The 19,807-nt window shown below is 42.9% G+C and overlaps 1 long non-coding RNA gene across 1 annotated transcript in view; it reads left to right on the forward strand.

Annotated features, from left to right (window-relative positions):
- The first annotated feature begins 600 nt into the window (after positions 1 to 600).
- Positions 601 to 19,807, forward strand: part of LOC128780665 (uncharacterized) — a 45,461-nt gene continuing 26,254 nt past the window's right edge. Inside the window, exons 1-2 of the long non-coding RNA XR_008426655.1 lie at positions 601 to 940; positions 12,254 to 12,327. This is a non-coding gene — a long non-coding RNA (uncharacterized lncRNA). The remainder of the gene's footprint in view (positions 941 to 12,253; positions 12,328 to 19,807) is intronic.

Raw genomic sequence — 19,807 nt, forward strand, 5'->3', positions numbered from 1 at the left:
CGGTGTGTTCATGGAAGGGATCATTAACCAGACTTGTTAGCTCTCCCTTCTTCCTTTGCACTTGTTTGCCAAAGCTCCTACACCATTAGAATTTTCTGGGATTGGGCTGGTGAAGAGCAAGAGCCTGGAGGCCGGATTCAGGAGACCTGGATTCTCATGCCACTTTGTAGCTTGTGACATTGGGCATACTTATTTTCAGCTGTTTTTTATTTGGGAAATGGCAACAATAATTTATTCGTTATAAGGTTCTTGTGAAGATGAGAGAGGTCTGTGTGTGAAAAGCTCTTTCGAAACTGTAGAACGCTCCCCATATGTTAGTTATTACCTCCTTTAGAGGGCACAGATCTGTTTCAATCGACCAGGAGACTGCAACAAGGCTCCTTGACACTTTGTCAGAACTTGACCCTGGGCTCTTTGTGCCGCACACCAGCCCGGAGCAGGGTCACCCACGCTGCCGGGGCTGTCACTGCAGTATTCCATCCTGAGCTGCCGCTCCCCCTCCACCCTCCCACGGGTCTCTCGGGAAGGGCGCAGTGTTCCTCGCCATTTGGGTGGCGCCAGCTAGAGGGCGTGGGCAGGGCGGAGTAGGGCCGCGCTGCTCCAGGGGGGAAGGGCGGGGCGGGGGTGTGGTCTCGCGGGGGAGGCGGTGGCTCCACATCCCGGGCGTTCTGGGGCGACCGGCGCGCGGAGCTTGCGAGCCGCGAGCAGACGAGCGCGACCCCTGCGCACTCGGCCGCCGCCTGCGGGTGTCGCCAGCACCGCAGCGTTCTCGCCCCTGCGGCTCCGCAGCGGCGTCCCGGGCGAGCCGCTGCCGAGCCTCCGGAGCAGGCGCTGCCCTGCGCGCTCTTCGCACCGCGCCCCTTCCCCACCGCAACAGGTCAGGGGCCGGAGGAGGCGGCGACGGCGCACGGTCGAGACTGCAGGACGAGAGGTCTGGAAGGTAAGGGGCGCTCTGTGCCCTCCTCCCCCGCGCTAGGGGTCAGCCTGGCTCCGAACCGCCGCCGCTGACTTCTGGGAAGCGCAGGCTGTTCCCCGCCTCGCCGCCAGCTTCCCAGCACGCTGACTCAAGTCGCTGGCCTTCCCACTTTTCCGGTGCGAACCTCCGGAGACGCGGAGCTCGCGCCGCCCTTACTTCCAAATGCGCGGCAGGTATCTCCTAGAAAAACCAGGCGGGGACCAGAGGAAGGAACCCATTCTTCTGCCCCACTCCCACCTCCCCAAATCCGACAGCAGTCGGAGCGACCCGCGCCTAGCGGAAAGATGTTCGGCTGTTTAAACCTGCTCTCGGGGTTGCGTAACAGAAGAGTCCCAGAAGTTTCGCGGGGCGGGGCGGGGGCGAGGGCGGTGAAAGCGGCGCCGTGATCTCTTCCATCCCGAGCCCCTCCGCTGCCGACATCGTCGCCCCTACCCCTCGCGCCTAGTGGACACGCGTGGTTCCAGTCCCAGCTGATGGCGACTAAGAGGGAGGCGCGTGTCGTTGGTCCGCAGCCTTCAGAGAGGGAGGGCAAAAGTTGAAGGCACCTAGGAGACTGGCTCCCGGGGCGGAGGCAGCCGGTGGGACTGGTTAATTCCTCTCGGTAATTTTCTCCGTGGATGCTGATCCTCTGTGACTGCCGTGTGCGAGCCCTCCGACTTTGCGAGCGCTGGGGTGGGCGAGTTAAAGGGGAGAGACATTGGAGGGTCCTACGAATCTTTACCTTAATGTAACGGTAAAAAAGCTGCGAGAGGCCTTTGAGGATGCTGGTAACGTCCTACTCAGTTTGCCTTCTAGGAGTTTCCACACCCCCACACCGTTATGCAAAGGGTCCCAGGCCGACCGTGGGCTGTGGAGGTGGAGGTGTGTCCGAGAATTCCCGGAGCCCAGCCGGGGGTGGGGGCGGGGGAGGCGGGAGAGGAAGAGCCTGGTGGACGGCGTTTGGTTTCGTGCTTTAAGGGTAGGATGGGGTAATTTTAACCCTGACGGTGCACGTTGGAGGTGGGGGGCACGAGGCAGGGGATACGATATACCATCGAGGAACCAGCCGGGTTTTAAACCTTCAAGGCAAAACCGTAAATTAAGGCGAAGACCTAGTCAGCGTCCCCTGGAACAGCAGCAAAGTGAGACGAGCTCAGTAATCTGAGGCACAGAAACGTCAGGCGTGGGAGCTGCCTGAGAGGTGTGCGGATTTTGCTAGTGAAGGTTATTTCAGAGCAAGGTCTTGCAGGGCTCGTAGACGGTAGGCGGCGCTGGACGTCTCTCCCAGACCCACGTCGTGTCAGACTCGGAGTGAGGGTAGAAGGCACGAAAAAGACCTTTGGCCCCCCGAGTCTCGTTCTACTAAGAGGATTAAGAATACCTAGGCAAGGCCCTGTTTCAATGTTTACTTCCTCTGTCTAATGTATTTCCTTAGCTTGCCTTTCATCTTTAGTGGAAAGGAGACCTTGAGAGGATATTCTGGAAATAAAATCACAGGAGAGTTCACAATTCTAGTGGTTCGCCTGCTTTAATTTAAAGGTGTCTCTTGCCAGTGTTGGAAAGTGTTATATTTGAAGATACATGTGCAGAGCGGAAATGGAGAGAACTAAGGGATAAGTGACCCAAGAGAATGAAGGGAGGCTAGGAGAGAAAGCAAGAGAATGGTTAACTAGTACTGACAACTAGGAAAACCAATTTGACTTCAACTAATTTTAGGAAAGGTGGAATCAAGGAAAGGATTTGAGACAGATTTGGTCACTTTAAGAAAAAGAAGTGTTCAAGAGTGTTCAAGGGACACAAGACTTTAAAAAAAATGAGTTTAGAGATTGGGGACTTTCTCCCCTTCTTTCTTTTCTTTTTCTAAATATAACTTACATGGATGATAAGGCTGGGGATGTGAGACTTGCAAGTATATGACTGTGGACTCTTTGCTTTCCACTTGCAGGAAAAAAATGAATTGTTACATATCAGAGTTAATGTCTTATTAACCGTAGTAATTGAATTTCTTTGGTGTCTTTGGCATTTCTCGTTGCTTAACTCTTCAACTTGTACAAGTGCAATTTCAAAGAATCATAATGCGTTAAGTTAGGATTCCAGAATCATCCAGGGAGAGAGAATTTATGTCAATAATAAAACACAGGTGATTTTAAACATTGCTTTCTCCTACCAGATGCATTAGATGCTTTTTTTTTTTTTTTTGCCACCAGAAGTGACTGTTTCACTGAGGTTATAAGACAGTAAACAGACTACATCAAACTGGCTGTCTCTCCAGTTTCCTATCTGGTTTAACTGAACTTTGTAATGAGTTGGTTGAACTAAAAGTAACATTTTTATTGACCTCTACAAAGCACTGTGTATTGCCTTGGGAGTTGAAAAGATGATTAAAAACTTGTTTTCAATGTGTTTTAAGAAGTCCGTGAAAGAAATTTCATGCTCAATTCTGTAATTTGTGCTATTTCATTTTTTTAAAATTGCATAATCCTTTCTGAAATTAGTTGACGGTTCCAAATGTGGAGATAGACTCAACACTTTCACTTTTTAAAAGGTAGATCTAATTTACATATAAATATTTGGATCATACACAGGGAACAGTATGCCCTGCGGATGTCTCTTAGGAATGGCAACATAACAGGGATGTTCGCATTACTGTTAGAGTCTTGCCCTGAAAACTGTCCTTCAACTTGAATTCATTTGCTATCTTAGATATGTCTGTTGAAGCTATAAGCCCAAAGTTCCCCTATTTCAAGACTCTAGACCGTTAACTAGTTTTTCAGGAGGTTGAGAAAGTATGTTGGAGAGAGTACAAATTAAGAAACTCCCTTTACCATAGATATACAAAGCTTTGTAAGTAAATTATGTTTCCCTCATTAAGTTATAAATTCAACAATGGTGTCTTTTCCCAAATGATATTTAATTGGCGGTGGTTTTTTAGCAGTCTCTTATCTCTTTTATACACAGTTGTAGCTTATTTAATGTTTGCGGAATTGAATCTCAAATTTTATTAAAATAGATTACATAACCCCTGTATTCTATTTATTAAAACTCTACCCACTGCAGAACTGAGTGGGAAACGTGTAGTTCTCTGTAGGTGCACGTCCTTTGTCCCTGACTGTTGACACGTGCACAAGTCTGTGTAGACTTGAAACCGTCCCGTCCTGAGGCCGTCAGAGTTGCTAAGAGCAGCTTCTGTCTTATCCTTGGGACAGAACCCCTGTACTAGGGTTCTCCAGGGGAAGAAAATCAGCTGATTGTCTTAAATTATCTGGCCTATTTTAAACATGACTAAGGATTTCTTGTTAGAGTGACCTTTTCCTATTAAAAGACTGAGATTACTGTGAAAAGTAGAGCCCAGCGGAATCGATCACATCATTAATATAACACCTCATATCGATTCCTAATACTTCATAAGTATTGAGCATTTCCTGTGTGCCAGACAGTACTCTAAGCATAGGAAGAACTGTGATAACTCCATGACCAAGAAAGAGAAAGAGCCCGTGCAGGTGGAGTTTGTATTCACGAAGCTGTTTACCAGCAGCTTTCACATGAAATATCATTTAAGCCTAAGTGCAGCTCTGAAGTCGGAGTTCATTTTCCACTTGAACATCAGGAAATGGACTTGAAGAAGTGACTTGACTCTGTGACTCAAAGCCTGGTGCCCTTTCTACTATGGTACACTGTGTTGGCTGTGTTGACATGTGGTTTCCTGTTTTTCAAGAATTACAGCTTGACTCTAAAATATAAATAATTGTTTCCCCTTAGCTAAGTAATTCTTTCAGATCATTATAGGAATGAAAAGCAGGTATTTTCATTTAGCATTCTGGGCATATATTTGTGACTTCAAAGAAAAATGTTATGCAGACCTATTAAACAGACATGGTGTTTATTTGCATCAGATAAAGATCCTTACCTTCCTAAAAATTAAATGCAAAGGTTTGTAAACCATCTCCCTTAGTGCTTGAAATATGTTATTCAGGCTATGAAGAGTCAGTTCACAGTCCTGTATAAATCAGGCTATAACCAACCATTTCCTTCAGTCTTACAGAGTCGGTGAATATATGCAGTATAGTAGTGGTTCTCAGACTTACAGTAAGCATCAAAATCTTCTGGAAGGCTTGCTAAAATACAGATGTCTCTCTACTCCTCTCCCCCAAGTTCCTGATTCACCAGGTCTGGGGTAATGCCCAACAATCTGTATTTGGAACATGGTTGCAGGTAATGCTGATGCTGTTATTTCTGGAACTACACTTTGAGAACTACTATAGTATGGCAGACAATTTAGAAGTATGGTTTCTGAGCCAGACAGCTTGGGCTTGAATCTTGGATATGCCACCTACTAGCTGTCAGACCTTCCACAAATTACTTGACTTCTTGTTAAGGACTCTGAAGGCTCTGAAATTTTACCCTACTTTAAGCTAACAAAGTTAACCTGCCAAGTTTCATGGATTGCTGGGAATGACTTTATTACTAATTCATACTAGCTGTAGCAAGAGTGTCAACATTTTCTTACACTGGTTTCCTAAGTCCCAGTTTCCAGACGGAGATGAGGAGAGAGCCAGGTGACACCTGCAGCGCAGTGGGTTGCATTGCAGGAGAGGAATCCTGAGTTTAGGGATCCCTAATCTTTTATAATGGGTAGTAAGCATGCCTGCCCTTTGCTCCAGAAGGACACGTTATCTCGATGGCACTGGACAGTGAACGTGTTGTCCTTTGCTCTGGAAGGAGACACTCTATTTTCCAAGGCTGTTCTCTGTACAAGCATCTTTAAAGATTGTCTGGAACAGTGGCATTCGGTGTCTCTGCTTGTATAACATACAGAGCCGCCACAGACCCAAGGAGGACCGGCTCTTGTTATACAGTGGGGTTAACAATGTAGTAGTATCTCCCTTACTGGGTAGTTGGGTAGACTAGAGGTACTAAGATTTGGCAAGTATTTGGAGCAGAGCATAAGTAGTACATAAATGTTTCCTATTATTATTACTCCTGAAGGGGAAAAAATGTGTTTTTAAATGGTAACTGTTGTCTTACAGGATGAAATCATTGATTTACCGAGTATCCCTAATTTTGAGTTTGTTCCAAGGGACTTCTTTAAGGGGTCTAAATTCTAAGATGGGGCTAATGCATTACATGACGTTTTATCAGCCCATGGGGAATGCGACAACAACATTTAGATACTAATATTCATGTGCTCTCCCATGTTTCTCTACCTCTTTTTGGTTACACAGAATTACGTGACTAATTCCGTCCACTGGGCCGTCTGTGGGAGTAATGTGTGTTTCTGGGCTGAGGCCTGTAAGTGGCTCTTATGAGGACTCCCTCCCCCAACTGTCTCTTGTTACAGTAAACCCTGAAGCCACACATTTCAAGATAGTGGAGCTTCCAGTAGCTTGGGTTTCTCAAAGTGGAGAAAAGCCCCTTACCCTCATCTCTGTCTCAACACACCAATATGCAATGGCTCTAAAGAATGAGCATGAGCCCTGACTGGCATGGCTCAGTGGGGTGAGCGATGTCCCACAAACCAAAAGGTCGCTGGTTAGATTCCCGGTCATGGCACACGCCTGGGTTGTGGGTCAGACACCCAGTTGGGGGCATGCAAGAGGCAACTGATCCATGTTTCTCTCCCTCTAAAAATAAATTAATTCTTTTAAAAAGTATGTTTAAAAGAAGAATGAGCATGAAACAATTCTTTGTTCTATCAAGCCACTGTAATTTGGGGGTTACTTTGCTACTAAAGCGTAACCTAGACTATCCCAGCTGTATTCCAGTGCCTATAATAACTGCCTATTATGAGAAAGCTGACAGCCAATTATTTTAAAATATAGACTGGGTGTATATGTGTAAAGCTAGACATGGAGCTTGCATTCCCTTGAAGGAATATAAGCATTGACATCTGTCTATTTAGCATGAGTTAATTTCAGAGAGTGTTCAGTACTATGGAAAGATGGGTGGCCAACACTGCTATTTAGGAAAATGCCCATTCCCATTTTGTGGGTTGTTGTTGCTAAGAGAACCTTAATTGTGTTTGTGACTACACTGTACCCAGCCTCTGGTGACAGATCGAGTTTGTTCTCAGCCGGCAGTAACAGTCTGTATCCTGGTCTGTCTGTCTTCCCTGCAGTTCGAGGCCATGTGACCTTGTTGTAGTGTTTTGTTAGCCAAAGTTCAGGGGAAAGATTTTTCTTTTCTGACTAAAGGAGGCACAGCCACAACATCCTCTCATTTTCTTCCTGTCTGGAATGTAGATCAGATGTCGGGTTAGGTCAGCAGCAACCTCTTTGTACCGGGAGGTGACAAGCATAAAGACAGCATGCTGAATATGGCAGAGCAGAAGGAGACAGAGTTCCTGATGGCCTCACTGAACAGCTAAAACTATACTAGTAGCTACTGTCTTCTGGACTTGCTACGGGAGAAATAATGAACCTCTGTTAACTAAGCAGTTGTTACTGGCAGTGAGATACATCCCTAACCGACAAAGAGTATGATGGAATGGAGAGGAGACTGGTTGGAGGCTGCTGTGGTTGAGGGCACAACTGTGCTATGTTAGCTATTATAATCAGGGAACACATCTTTGAGCTGAGACCGAACGGTGAGAGGGAGCGAACAGATGCGGGTGTGTGTTTGGGTGTGGGGTAGTGCCAGAGCCTCCTTGAACAAATATTTGAAGTGGAGAAGAGATGGTTGGGGCAGTTGCGTCATGAATTTCTAAGCTTTGAGCTCCTTGGGGCATTGAAGAGCTAAAGGAATTGTAGGTGATCTGGTCAGTTTGGAGCCCCTGGGAGAATTCAGATGAAAACAGCGTATGACCTATGACTCACCTCTGACACACTGCCTGTTACCAAGACTGGTATTCCTGGAGGGTGTGTGGGGGGAAGGGGGAGAGAAGTAATCCGACCAGGGGCCACTGACACGTCCACCAGTAACTGGCCACCGGACAGTTATTGTCCTTATATTTTCCTTTGGAAACTGGGTCACAGTCCTGGGGCCTTGAGGGCCACCTCGCTGCTTGTCCAGTTGAAAAGCCTCTCTAATGTATGAATTCTCCAGAGCGTGTGCTTTGGTTGGCAGAAAAATAACTAGAACAACTACTGCCATTTACTGAGAGCTGACCATGAACTGGGCATTATGCTAAAAATATTACAAACATTTTATTTAGCCCTACAGCAACCCCATGAATCCCCATATTGCTGATGAGAAAGCTGAGACCTTAGAGAAGGACAGTATTTTCTTGAGGTCATGTAGCTAGCGGGTTGTAAAGCAGGCCTTTATCTGACGTGTCAGAAAAAAAGACTCCCGAGAGGAGGCGCCCTGGAATGTGCTGGCTTGAGGAGGCGCTTAGTGACCTAGAACAGAATATTTGAAAATATCCTGAGTCATATTTTGCATTTCTTCTTCCCCTTTTTCTTTCCCTGTAATTATATGTGTGTGTGATGTATCTATAACACTATATATATATTTTTACTTGAACTGTTTACCTGCTATTTGGGAGAGAAAAATAGTTTGCCCTACAGAACATTTTTATTTCTGAGTAAACCTGCATTACAAGAGACTGGAAGGACCAGTGAAGGGTCACTTAAGTAGACCTCGTGAGGTACACTTCTAAATGAAACGTAGCCTGTTTTACTTACATAAAATTTAATGTAGACACTGCTGACTTAAATAATAAGAGCTGCTACGTTTTAATATCTATGATGTGTCAGTATGCTAGGCATTTCAGCTAGATTATATAATTCTCTTCTTGGTAACTCTGAAAAATAGGCTATCTTCTATCATACAGAAGGGAGCGCCGAGCCTGGTAGGGCTTCATTTGCCCAAAGTGATCGATCACCAGTCTCGCTGCAGCCTAGTCTCTTCCTGCTACCCAGCACTGTTCTGTTTGTAAACAAGAGCCGTGTCAGTATCTTCACGGCTTTTTTTTTTTTAATGGGAGGATTTTGAACCTCCACCATTATTCCATTTTTTCTTTATAATTTAGTGAAAATAATATGAAAATGTATGAAAACTTCAGGAAGACCTGGCTTCAATATTTATAGACCAGTACATTTCCCCCCAACCCCCATATTTAGATAAAACATATTTACATAGGTAATAAAGGCTTCATTGCATAAAGAATAAAAGGAAAAAGGCACCCTTCTCAGGAAAGCTGCCGCTAGCAGGCATGTGGGCATGCGTGTGTGCGTGTGTGTCATGCAAACACATAAACACGAGGCGCTTTCTTTTTAAATAAAGTGGCTCACATTGTGCCCCCCTTGATCCCCCCCCACACACACATTATGCATTTTGTTCAGCATCTTGTTTGGATAAACCTACTCTTCTGATGTAACGTTGCATGTCGTGATGTATCCTAGTGGATTTAGCCATTTTTGTGTTGGTATGTATTACGGTGTTACGTTTTCTTCTTACTTAAACAATATTTTCTTGTGCTTGCTTCTTGGTAGATTTGTGACTACATTTTTAAGAAAGATACTTTGAAAGAGAATTGCTAAACTGAGATATATACAAATTTCCTTTCTTAGCAGTGGTTGGATAATACCTTCCTGACCACAGCTGGCCTCCGCTCCGACCTGACCTTGTACTGAGTGGCACAGCTACGCCATGCAGCTGCGCCACTCAGGCGCCAGCACCTACCCAGCCTTCCATGGGCCGGATTGAGTCCTTCTGTGAGACATACCCGAGATAGTCAGTAATCCAGTGATTCGGCCTCCTTGCCCCATGCCTCCCAGCACAGTCGTGAATTTCAGTTGCGCAGACAAGTCCCTAGCTGTGGCCAGGGGCCAGATCCTTCAGAAAATGTCTCTTTCACATTGTGCTCTACCCACCACCCGTAAGCCGGTGACGGCACCCAGGGGTTTGGCTGAATCCTTTAGTCAGTCTTAGATTTATCCTTCTCTAGGACCATTAAAAAAAAAAAAAGTCTTTTAGAGCACTTTGAGGTTGATAGCAAATTTGAACTGAAGGCACAGAGATGTCCCATTGAGTTCCCGGCCCCCACACATGCACAGCTTCCCCCATAATCAGCATCTTCCACCAGAGTGGTGTATTTGCTACAACCGATGAGTCTACATTGACACGTCCTTATTACCAGAGCTCTGGACCATTTTTCACTATAGATTATGGCTTGCTCCTCACTTCTAAGTCGTCCTGCAATTGTTACATTCTTGGACCACTTTATATAAATTGCAACGCCTTACCTCATTTCCTCCCTGGCACTCTACTTTGTTTTTTCTATAGCACCTTTTATTTTTTATTTTTGTAAATATTTTATTTATTTTTAAATAAATAAATAAAGGGAGAGAGGAGGGAGGAAGGAAGAGAGGAAGAGAAACATCAATGTATGGTTGCCCCACCCACTTTTGGGGATCTGACCTGCAACCCAGGCATGTGCCCTGGATTGGGAATTGAACCAGCAACCCTTTGATTCACAGGCAGTACTCATTCCACTGAGCCACACCAGCTGGGGTTCTCTAGCGCCTTTTAGTATTTAACCTACATACTATGTTTTGTTATTTACCTCCCGAAGTTTGGAGGCTAAACTCAGATGATGGCAAGTCTGTTTCCTTCACTCTCTTATTTTCAGTACCTGGCTTAGAGTAGCTGTTCAGGAAATATGTTGGCTCAGTGAGTAAATGAATAAACATTTACTAAGGACCACTGTTTTAAGTTGGCATCTCTCAGCAGCCCAAACTGCCCTTTCACTCTCTGCCCACGGGCCCTAGGGGTGAATGTTGTTGGGCTGCAAGCAAGTGGGGCATCTTCACAGGGAGGGTTGTGTGGGAGACCACTGTCACAGACCCTTCAACAGCCCTCCCAGCATTAGGAAGGTCAACGCCAAAATGAATATTTTATCAATCACTTGCTGTGCGCCAGCCCTTCATGCCAGGAGAAAGTGAGAGGGCAGCAAAAGGGGAGAGGTGGGGGAGAATGGGTTAGAAGGGAAAGAGAAAATGATGGGGGAGAGGAAGGAGGAAAGGGAAGGTAGAAAAAGAGAGGGAGAAAGAAGTGAAAGTGTGCTTGAGAGAGGGAAAGAGAGAGAATAAGACTGGGGGGAGTTCAGATTTGAGTTGGAGAATTTAGGAAACTTGCCTAGGGCCACCATAGGCAGTTGGAGGAGTGACCAACCTCAATTTAGGGATTTCCCAGTGTGAGTTTAATTAGAACATTTGCAGCATCCATGTTTCCTTTTGGGAGAGGGGGGAGGAGAGAGGAGCGACAAATGATATCTATTCAAATGGAAACATTGTAGCCTTCAAGTCAGCAGTTTTCATTTCATGGAGGGTGAGATAAAAGACCTTATCAGGAGACAGAGTGGAGCTGAAGGACTGTGTTTAGTGTTTCAACCTCAGCCAAAAGTATAACCCGGCTTAAACATAGCAGGCAGCTAAAATTGTTACAAGCTTAATGTAGAGTTTCCATTTGTATCAAATAGTTTGTTAAATCTGTATAAGATAATTTAGCAACATACCCTTTGCCTTAAGGATGTTTGAAATAATAGTAACTATGTAAGCAAATTAGGATAAGTGCAGTAAATTGACAAACGCATGCAAGAAAGGCAAAAGGAAACAGCTGTTGATAGCGTTAACCACAGACAGAGAGGTGGTTTCTAGAGATACACAGGTAGTAGGAAGGCCATCTGCCCAGGTTGGATTTAAAAATAAAGAAATCAGTCCTGTTAGGAGAAAATGCTCAAGAATTGCCTTGGGGATTAATTAAGTACCTTTAATGGGTGGAAGTAAAATCTTAAGATTGGATTTTACTGGGGCCCGCTTTGTTATTTTATTAAGTGTTGAACTCTTATGTAAAGATAGTGTTGATTGCCTTTTTCTTGACTACTTCTTTACCTTTCTTCCTCCTGATTCTGGTGAGGATGCTGGCACAACCTATTTTCTCAGGCAAATTACTTAAAACTGAGTTTTAGCATTTCTTATCTCTAAAATGAGGCATTAGTATCTACCTTGCAAGTTTATTGTAATGTTTACATGAAATGTCATTTTTAAAACAGTTTAACACCATGCTTGGCACATAGTAGACACTGGGGAAATGATATTTTCTTTACTCCTTCTCATGATAAACTTGTGGACAGTTTTTCTTGCTGAAATGGCTTTGAGTAGCAGCCTCAAAATTAAAAGTGCATTTCACCTTTGATATATGCTAGCCGAGTTATTCGTGCAACCTGGGAGTTGGCAAAGAACCATTCTCTAATTCAAGCGAGAACTTTGAATTTTGTCCCCAGTAAGATTTCTTACAGGTCAGATGTGCCTATGAGTTTACTTGTGGACTGCTATTCACAAGCTCTTTCTCTTCCAGATGCATAGACTGGTCACTTTTCACTGACTGGCAGCAATGGCGTTTACCGAAAGAGTCAACAGCAGCAGCAACAGGTAACTAAAGTCTGTGATTCAGAGATAAGATGATATTTAAATTTATAATCTATTTTTGAAAGAATAAATTTGCTCCTTTTTAGTTTTGCAACTTCTGAACTCTCTGGTGCATGAAAATGTGTGAAAATTTTAGTTCTCTCTACATGAAGTGAAACCTCTCAGACTGGCTACATGCTTTCTTTAAATCTAGTACTTCAAATCTAGTACAACTCATTTCTTTAACATGTCGATATTACATTAGATCAACATTCTAATTCAGTGTTCAAGATACTGGCCCATATAGCACTGATTTGGGAAATGTGCACAAGTTCATCGTGTGTTAAAACAAATACTGGGATGAAGTCAGTCCTACCATGAGAGCCTTGAAGGAGGAAATTCTCTCATCATTGCATTTTCTGGCTTTCACATTTTTCTGTCCAACTTTGCACATACAGTTAGCTGCTTTCTTGCATACACTGTGTGACCAGTGTTGGTTTAGGGGTGCATATTCTCTTTCTGAAGCAGTTATTAAGAATAATTCACTTTATAGCCAGGAAGATTTCTTAATAACACTGATCAGATTTTTAAAATACTATTAGATACCCCAAAACATATTAAGCACGAGACACGTCGACTCAAACTTAATTAATATTTACTGAGTAGTAATAGATGATGGCGCCTGTCCATCCTGGATGTTTTCCTGCTTCCTCCCTCTCTCTGCTCATTTAAGAAACTCTCTCTTCGAGGTCATTCTGGTACTGTTGTTAAATGTGGTGCACACTCCTCCCCCACAGAAGGAGGCATGTGACCCAGGCTGCAACAATCCACGCTCTGTTAGCGCCTGGGGGGGAGACTGTTGTCACGTGTCTGTAGGCTTGTTCATCATGTCAGGTTGCACATACGTTTTACATTTTTATGTAGTTAAACGTCTTGTCCTCTATGCATTCTGGTTTTGATTGTGCTCGAGTCTTTCCTACTCCAAGACTGAAAATAATGTCATGTGTTCTCTGCGGCGCTTGAATCGTTTCAATTTTTTTTTTTTTTTTTTGCATTTAAATCAGAATTTGTAAGCTGGTAGCCTATGGGATAGATCTGGCCAACAGATGGGCTTTTGTTCAACCCCTCGCAGTGTTCTTAAGAGGTATATATGCCCATGTTTTCTGCATAACAATCTGGACTTCTATCTTCTCTTGAGAAATTTAAGGTTTAACATCCGTTGTGCATTGCCGTATAGAAACACTCACAATTGAAGAGCTATTGCCCTTTTAGACAAAGCATGAGCTTTCTAATTCAGAACTTTCCGAGTGGTATGTCATCAATATATTTTAGGTGTGCTAAGATGTTGATTTCCCCCTCAGCCTACAGGTCGACCAGAATTCCCACCTGATTTCCTCCTGCAGACATCTGTCGGTTGTCAGCTTGCCCCAGAGATATTATGTATATGTTAAAAAAAAGTTTGCAAAGCACAGGTGTTTTCTGCTTCACTACAATCCCACACAGCTCTATTCACACATTTACTTAGCTGCTTAGCCCTCTTACCTTGCCTGCGATCGTGTAGTATTTTGATCCACCTATAATTAATTTTAGTGTAAAGTATGTATTGCAAATTTCCATGTTAATAAAATGAGAAAGCCCAGGGAATGTTAGGAAAATGTTTTTTTTAAATGCAAATGGCCAGCCCATTGTCTTAAACATAATTTATTAAATCATCTGTCTTTCCCCCACTTATTTAAGTGCCACATGTAAATCCGGTCACATTCTTGAGTCTGTCGTTGGACTATAGTTCCATTGATTGATTATTCTGGTGATGGTGCCGTACTCTTTTATTCTGTTTTTATAAATCCCGATGTTCAGGCAGGGTGAGATAACAGTACTTTTGACAGTACTTTTGACAGTACTTTTCATTTTTAGGATTTTCATAGCTAGTTACACCTGATTACATTTTCTTATGTTCTCTGAAGTCGTCATTTTCTAGGAAAATTATGGTTGGCATTTTGATTAGGGTCCCTTTGAATTCACCAATTAAGGAGTGTTGAATTCTATAGAGTATTAAATATGGGCCTTTCTACAAAAGAATCTGAATTTCAGATGGGTGATCACTACAGGGGATGAAGAAATTTTACATTTCAATTGTAAGATTTTTGTGGAGGTCAGATTTTTCAGAAATTTCTAGTAGTTGACATTGTATCCAGTATAATTTCTGGTAGAAACAATTAACTCAGTATTATAAAAAAAAAACACAAACAAAATTAGGGAAAAACAGTATCATCTGTGGCAAGATTAAAAAGATATTTTGTATTCTATTATTTACATGTTTTCTATTGTTGCTAATTAAATAGGTGACTGCCCTTTGTAGTAACATTCTAGCAGTTACAGAACTGTTTCTATTATTTGTTACATTTATCTTTCTAGTTCCTCCTCTCCCTGATGTGCTGCTTTTAATTTTAATACCAGTACGAATGATAAGCTAGGGGGAATCCTAAATGGAGCTGCTTTTAAATTTGTTAAAGATATTTATTTATTTTTAGATAGAGGGAAATCGAGGAAGAAAGAGAGGGAGAGAAACATTGATGTGCAAGAGAAACATCCATCTGTTGCCTCTCGCAGGCCCCAAACTGGGATCCTGGCCAGCAATCCAGGCATGTGTCCTGACTGGGAATCAAACCAGCGATCTTTTGGTTCACAGGCCTGCACTCAATCTGCTGAGTCACACCAGCCAGGGCTACAGCTCTGTTTTTAATATATACCAACAGCTCACTTGTTTGAATGCTTAATCATGATAGGCTTTAATCTTTTAGTAGTTCAGAAGAAAACATCAAATTTATGTGGCACTGTTCCTGGACTAGCACATATTTTAAAGGAAACAGATGTGGGTTGAAGGTGCAGCTCTAATCACTCAAACTAAATAGAAGTCTGACTGTGAACCCCTACTCTGTTCAGGGTTATCAGAACTCACGAGCATGGACAGAATATGAATGTAGTGTGTAAAGACAGTATTTGTTTTAGTTCCTATAAATAAGAGGCTTACAGGCTTATTCAGTGATTTCCAGATTTATCAGCACTTATATTTCCCCCCACCTTCCTTCCATTCCCTTTCTTTTTGTTCTTTCTAAAAATTGGTTTGGGGAGCATAACAAACTGAAAAGGGCAGACATTGTTAGTACAGTTCAGTGCATTTTCACAAGTGAACACACTTGTGTAACTGATCAAGTGACACCGCCGTCCCTCCAGCTCCTACCTTCCTCACAGTCCAGCACTGTGCGAACTTGTAAAACCATGGATTTGTTTTGCTCATTTTTGAATTTTATTTAACCATACTCATACACTATACTGTTCTAGGTTTTCTATTCAGTTTTGATGTTTTTATGTTTATATTTCATATATTTAAATGTCTTTAACATTTAAAAATCTTTATAATAAAAATGTGTTCTATGTTAACATACTATCTTAACATGTTATATAATCAATTTTAAATTTTTATTAATTTTATTATTTAAAAAAAAATCCTCACTGGAGAGAGGAAGAGGGGCGGTGGGGGGGGGGGGAGAGAGGGGGAGGTCAATGTGAGAGAGAAACATCAATTGATTGCCTCCCATACGCCCCAACCAGGACTGAACCCACAGCCAAGGTATGTTTCCTGACTGGGGATTGAACCCGCAACCCCAGTCAGTATGGGACAACACTGCAACCAGCCAAGCAACCTGGCCAGGGCTAAATTTTTAAAATTTTATTTTTCCAGCAACTTCCATAGTCTAATATGATAATACAATTATTCCCACTCTTTCACTTCTCTCTCTTCTACCCTTCAACTATTAGCTCTGCTTTTAGTTTTAAATTGTCCAGGTTGATAGCACATTTTTTAGTTATCTGGGCCCTTGAAAGCTTTGTCTTAAAATTGACAATAAATGTTGAAAAACCAATCAGCATCATTTATATCATTTTGAACTGGAAGCAAACTAATATTTATGGCTTTATTTCTCTTCTGTGGATTCAAAGTCAACCCAAGTAGCACTTGAGAGAGAAGGTTCATATTGATTAGGACAAATGAACTCTTATCTTCTGCTGAGTAAATTGTTTAAATTAATGCCACATTTTAAATTGCTTTATCTTTGAAAGGTGCTTTTGTTTTTCCTGGAGTTTTCTGTTTTTGTTTTTGTTGTCAAATGATCTTTAACTATAATATTTTCAATTATTCAATTTTCAAATATTTGAAATATTTTCAAATATTTCAGTTTCTGTGTAGTTCCTAACTGGCCGGCCTCCACTGCACCGCTGTTGGTGTCACCGTATGATGTCACGAGGGTGGCGGGTGCCAACACCACAGCCCACAGACCACGCAGTGCCCCACAGACCGCGCAGGGCCCCACAGACCGCGCAGGGCCCCACAGACCGTGCAGGGCCCCCAGGGCCTCCTTCGTGACTGCAGAGAGCTCTCTAGCTGAAAGCTGGTGCTGCATGTGTCGGGCAGTGTTGACAGTCTCATCAAAAGTGGCCTTTCCACTATGCCTAATGTTTTGTGGCTTCTTTTTGTCTCTTGGCGTTGGTTTGAGGGCTTTGGTGATCAGGGCAGTGGCAGAAGGCACTACCTCAGTCCGGGCCTGTCTGTTCTGGATGGTCATTTTCACTGCCATCCTCAGGCCCTTCCCATCACTGCTTGCTCTGTCAATGTCATCACCAACCAGGGGGTCACTCTTGGCAGCCAGGGAAGACATGGCACCTACTTTCCCAGTGGTGCGCTTCAGGTGTACGACTCTGGTCTGGTTGGGGTCTGACTTCAGCGGCATGGTGGCGGCAGCTGCTGTTGGATGAACCCAGATTCAGGACAACTGAAGCAAGTGGCACCTAGGCCTCCTCCAAGCCAAAAGCCAAAAGCCTTCCTGGAGTTTTTAATTACTTTTCTTTACTGAAAGAGAGAACCTGCATTTTTGCGACATTCTCCTTCTTACCCTTCTATACCTATTGCTTGAAATCTCTCACTTTCTTATTGGAATTCTGAAACTAAAATTAAATTTTTTTTCAATCACAGTTTACATTCAATATTATTTTCAGAATTAGTTTTTACAAAGTGTGTGTGAAATTACATTCTTCTGAAATTGAGGCCAGGTAAGCAAAGCGAGAGAATAAAGCTGGATACATTCTGGGAAAATTTCATTTGATGATTGGGGGAAAACATGTGAAGATAAAATAAAAGAATGAAAGAAATTGTATTTCAAGCCACATCACCAGATTTTGGGGACATAATTTTATTGTTTTCTGCCATTAAGAGTTGTAAATGTTTGAGGAGATCTGCTGATACACTTTCTTAGAATTTGGGGAGATTTGAGGGATTGAATTTTGTGAAGCTTGAATCATATTATTACAGGTAGTCCTGGTAGTTTTCCTTCCCAGGAGAGTCGGAAACAATGTGTAACTCTAATTGAGAAGAGTCCTCAATTAGTGAGGAAGCTACAAGGTGTTAAGCTGATTAACACCTATTATATAGACAGATTCTCCTGTGTGTGAGCAAATCAAGGGCCTAACTTCCAGATGCTTACTAGAGAGATTAATGGCTGGAGGCCTAGTTTTCCTGCAGCTGAGACTGGCCCGGGCATTGTAAATACTCCACACCTGCGATTGTGAGCCGAGAAACCGGGGAGGTTTCCTGTATTTCCCAAGAAAGCAATTTTAGGCCCGATTTACAAGTGCATTAACATCTTGTATACAGAACTCATTATTTGCCTTTATTTTAGAAAATGGTTCCTAACTATTAATGATGTCATAGTAATATGTAGTGTAAGTTACTGAGTTTGATGAGTTTAGAAGAGTTTGATTTTAGACTTATTGTCCCAGGCCTGAGAAAATCTTTTTTAGAAATAGTTACTTCTCAAAGAAACGGTTTAATTTTGGAAAATTTAGATTAAACTGCAGAAACACTGAGTAGTTCCGCCAATAAAATCCCCCTGATCTATTAGTACGTGTGTGATACAGCAAAGTTGACTGGGGGACTCGAGCAGGAGAGCTTGTGTTTAGATCACTGACACTTTGGTTACTTGGGCCAATTGCTCAACTTTTAAAGCCTCATTAAAATGGGGATAGCCCTGACTGGCGTGGCTCAGTGGGCTGGGCATTGTCCTGCAAACTGAAAGGTCACTGGCTTGATTCCCAGTCAGGGCACATACCTGGGCTGTGGGCCAAGTCCCCGGCTGGGGGAGCACGAGAGGCAGCAGATCAATGTTTCTCTTGCACATCAATGTTTCTCCCCTTCTTTTTCTCCCTCCTTTCCCCTCTCTCTAAAAATATAAATAAAATCTTTTTTTACAATGGAGATAAAGAGAATAATGCCTGTCAAGTGCTTATCACCAGGCCTAGTATATCATAACCCCTCAATAAATTAGTGCAGCGCACTCCTCTGGCGATAGTATGGGCTTCCGGGTAGTTAGTACTTCCCTGAATTCTACTTGGAGGAGAAGGGCTTTGTTTAGAGGAGACTCTGGCTTGAAGGGATTCCGTAGTGAGATGCTCCAGGAGTAGCATTCAGAGGAAGCAGACCATTAGAGGAAACAGATCCTGAAAAACAAAACACAGAGTGTGTTCATTTGCAGGACATGTGGATGCACTTACAAGTTTCCCCGTGGTCTGTTTTGCATTTATTATTGGCTATGGGGTTGTCCTAAATCACAAAGTGTAAGAAAACACTGCTGCGCAGTATTGCCTTTTCTACAGGCAACATAGTTGTTTGGGGTTTTTTAAAACCAGTTTATTGGGTATAACTTTTGTGCCATTTTAAGTACACACTTTAATGATTGTTAGTAAATTTGCTGAGTTGTGCAACCATCTCTACAATCCAACTTCAGAATTGCACCCCAAATAGGCACAACTGCCTATTTCCTACCTTCAGCTACAGGCAACACTAATCTACTTAATACTTTTGCCTATTCTGGGCATTTCATATTAATGCAGTCATATAACGTGGTTGTTTGTGACTTGCTTCTTTCACTTAGCATAAGATTTTCTTTTTTAAAAATATATTTATTGATTATGCTATTACAGTTGTCCCATTTCCCCCCCACTCCACTCCATCCTGCCCACCCCCTCCCTCCCACATCCCCCCCCTATAGTTCATGTCCATGGGTCCTACTTATAAGTTCTTTGGCTTCTACATTTCCTACACTATTCTTACCCTCCCCCTGTCTATTTTCCACCAATCATCTATGCTACTTATTCTCTGTACCTTTCCCCCCCTCTCCCCCTCCCACTCCCCTATTGACAACCCTCCATGTGATCTCCATCTCTATGGTTCTGTTCCTGATCTAGTTGTTTGCCTAGTTTGCTCTTGTTTTTGTTTTAGGTGTGGGCATTAATAACTGTGAGTTTGCTGTCATTTTTATTGTTCCTATTTTTGATCTTTTTCTTAGGTAACTCCCTTTAACATTTCATATAATGAGGGCTTGGTGATGATGAACTTCTTTAACTTGACCTCATCTGAGAAGCACTTGATCTTCCCTTCCATTCTAAATGATAG

This window comes from Desmodus rotundus, chromosome 4 (assembly GCF_022682495.2).
Source record: "Desmodus rotundus isolate HL8 chromosome 4, HLdesRot8A.1, whole genome shotgun sequence".
Lineage (NCBI taxonomy): Eukaryota > Metazoa > Chordata > Mammalia > Chiroptera > Phyllostomidae > Desmodus > Desmodus rotundus.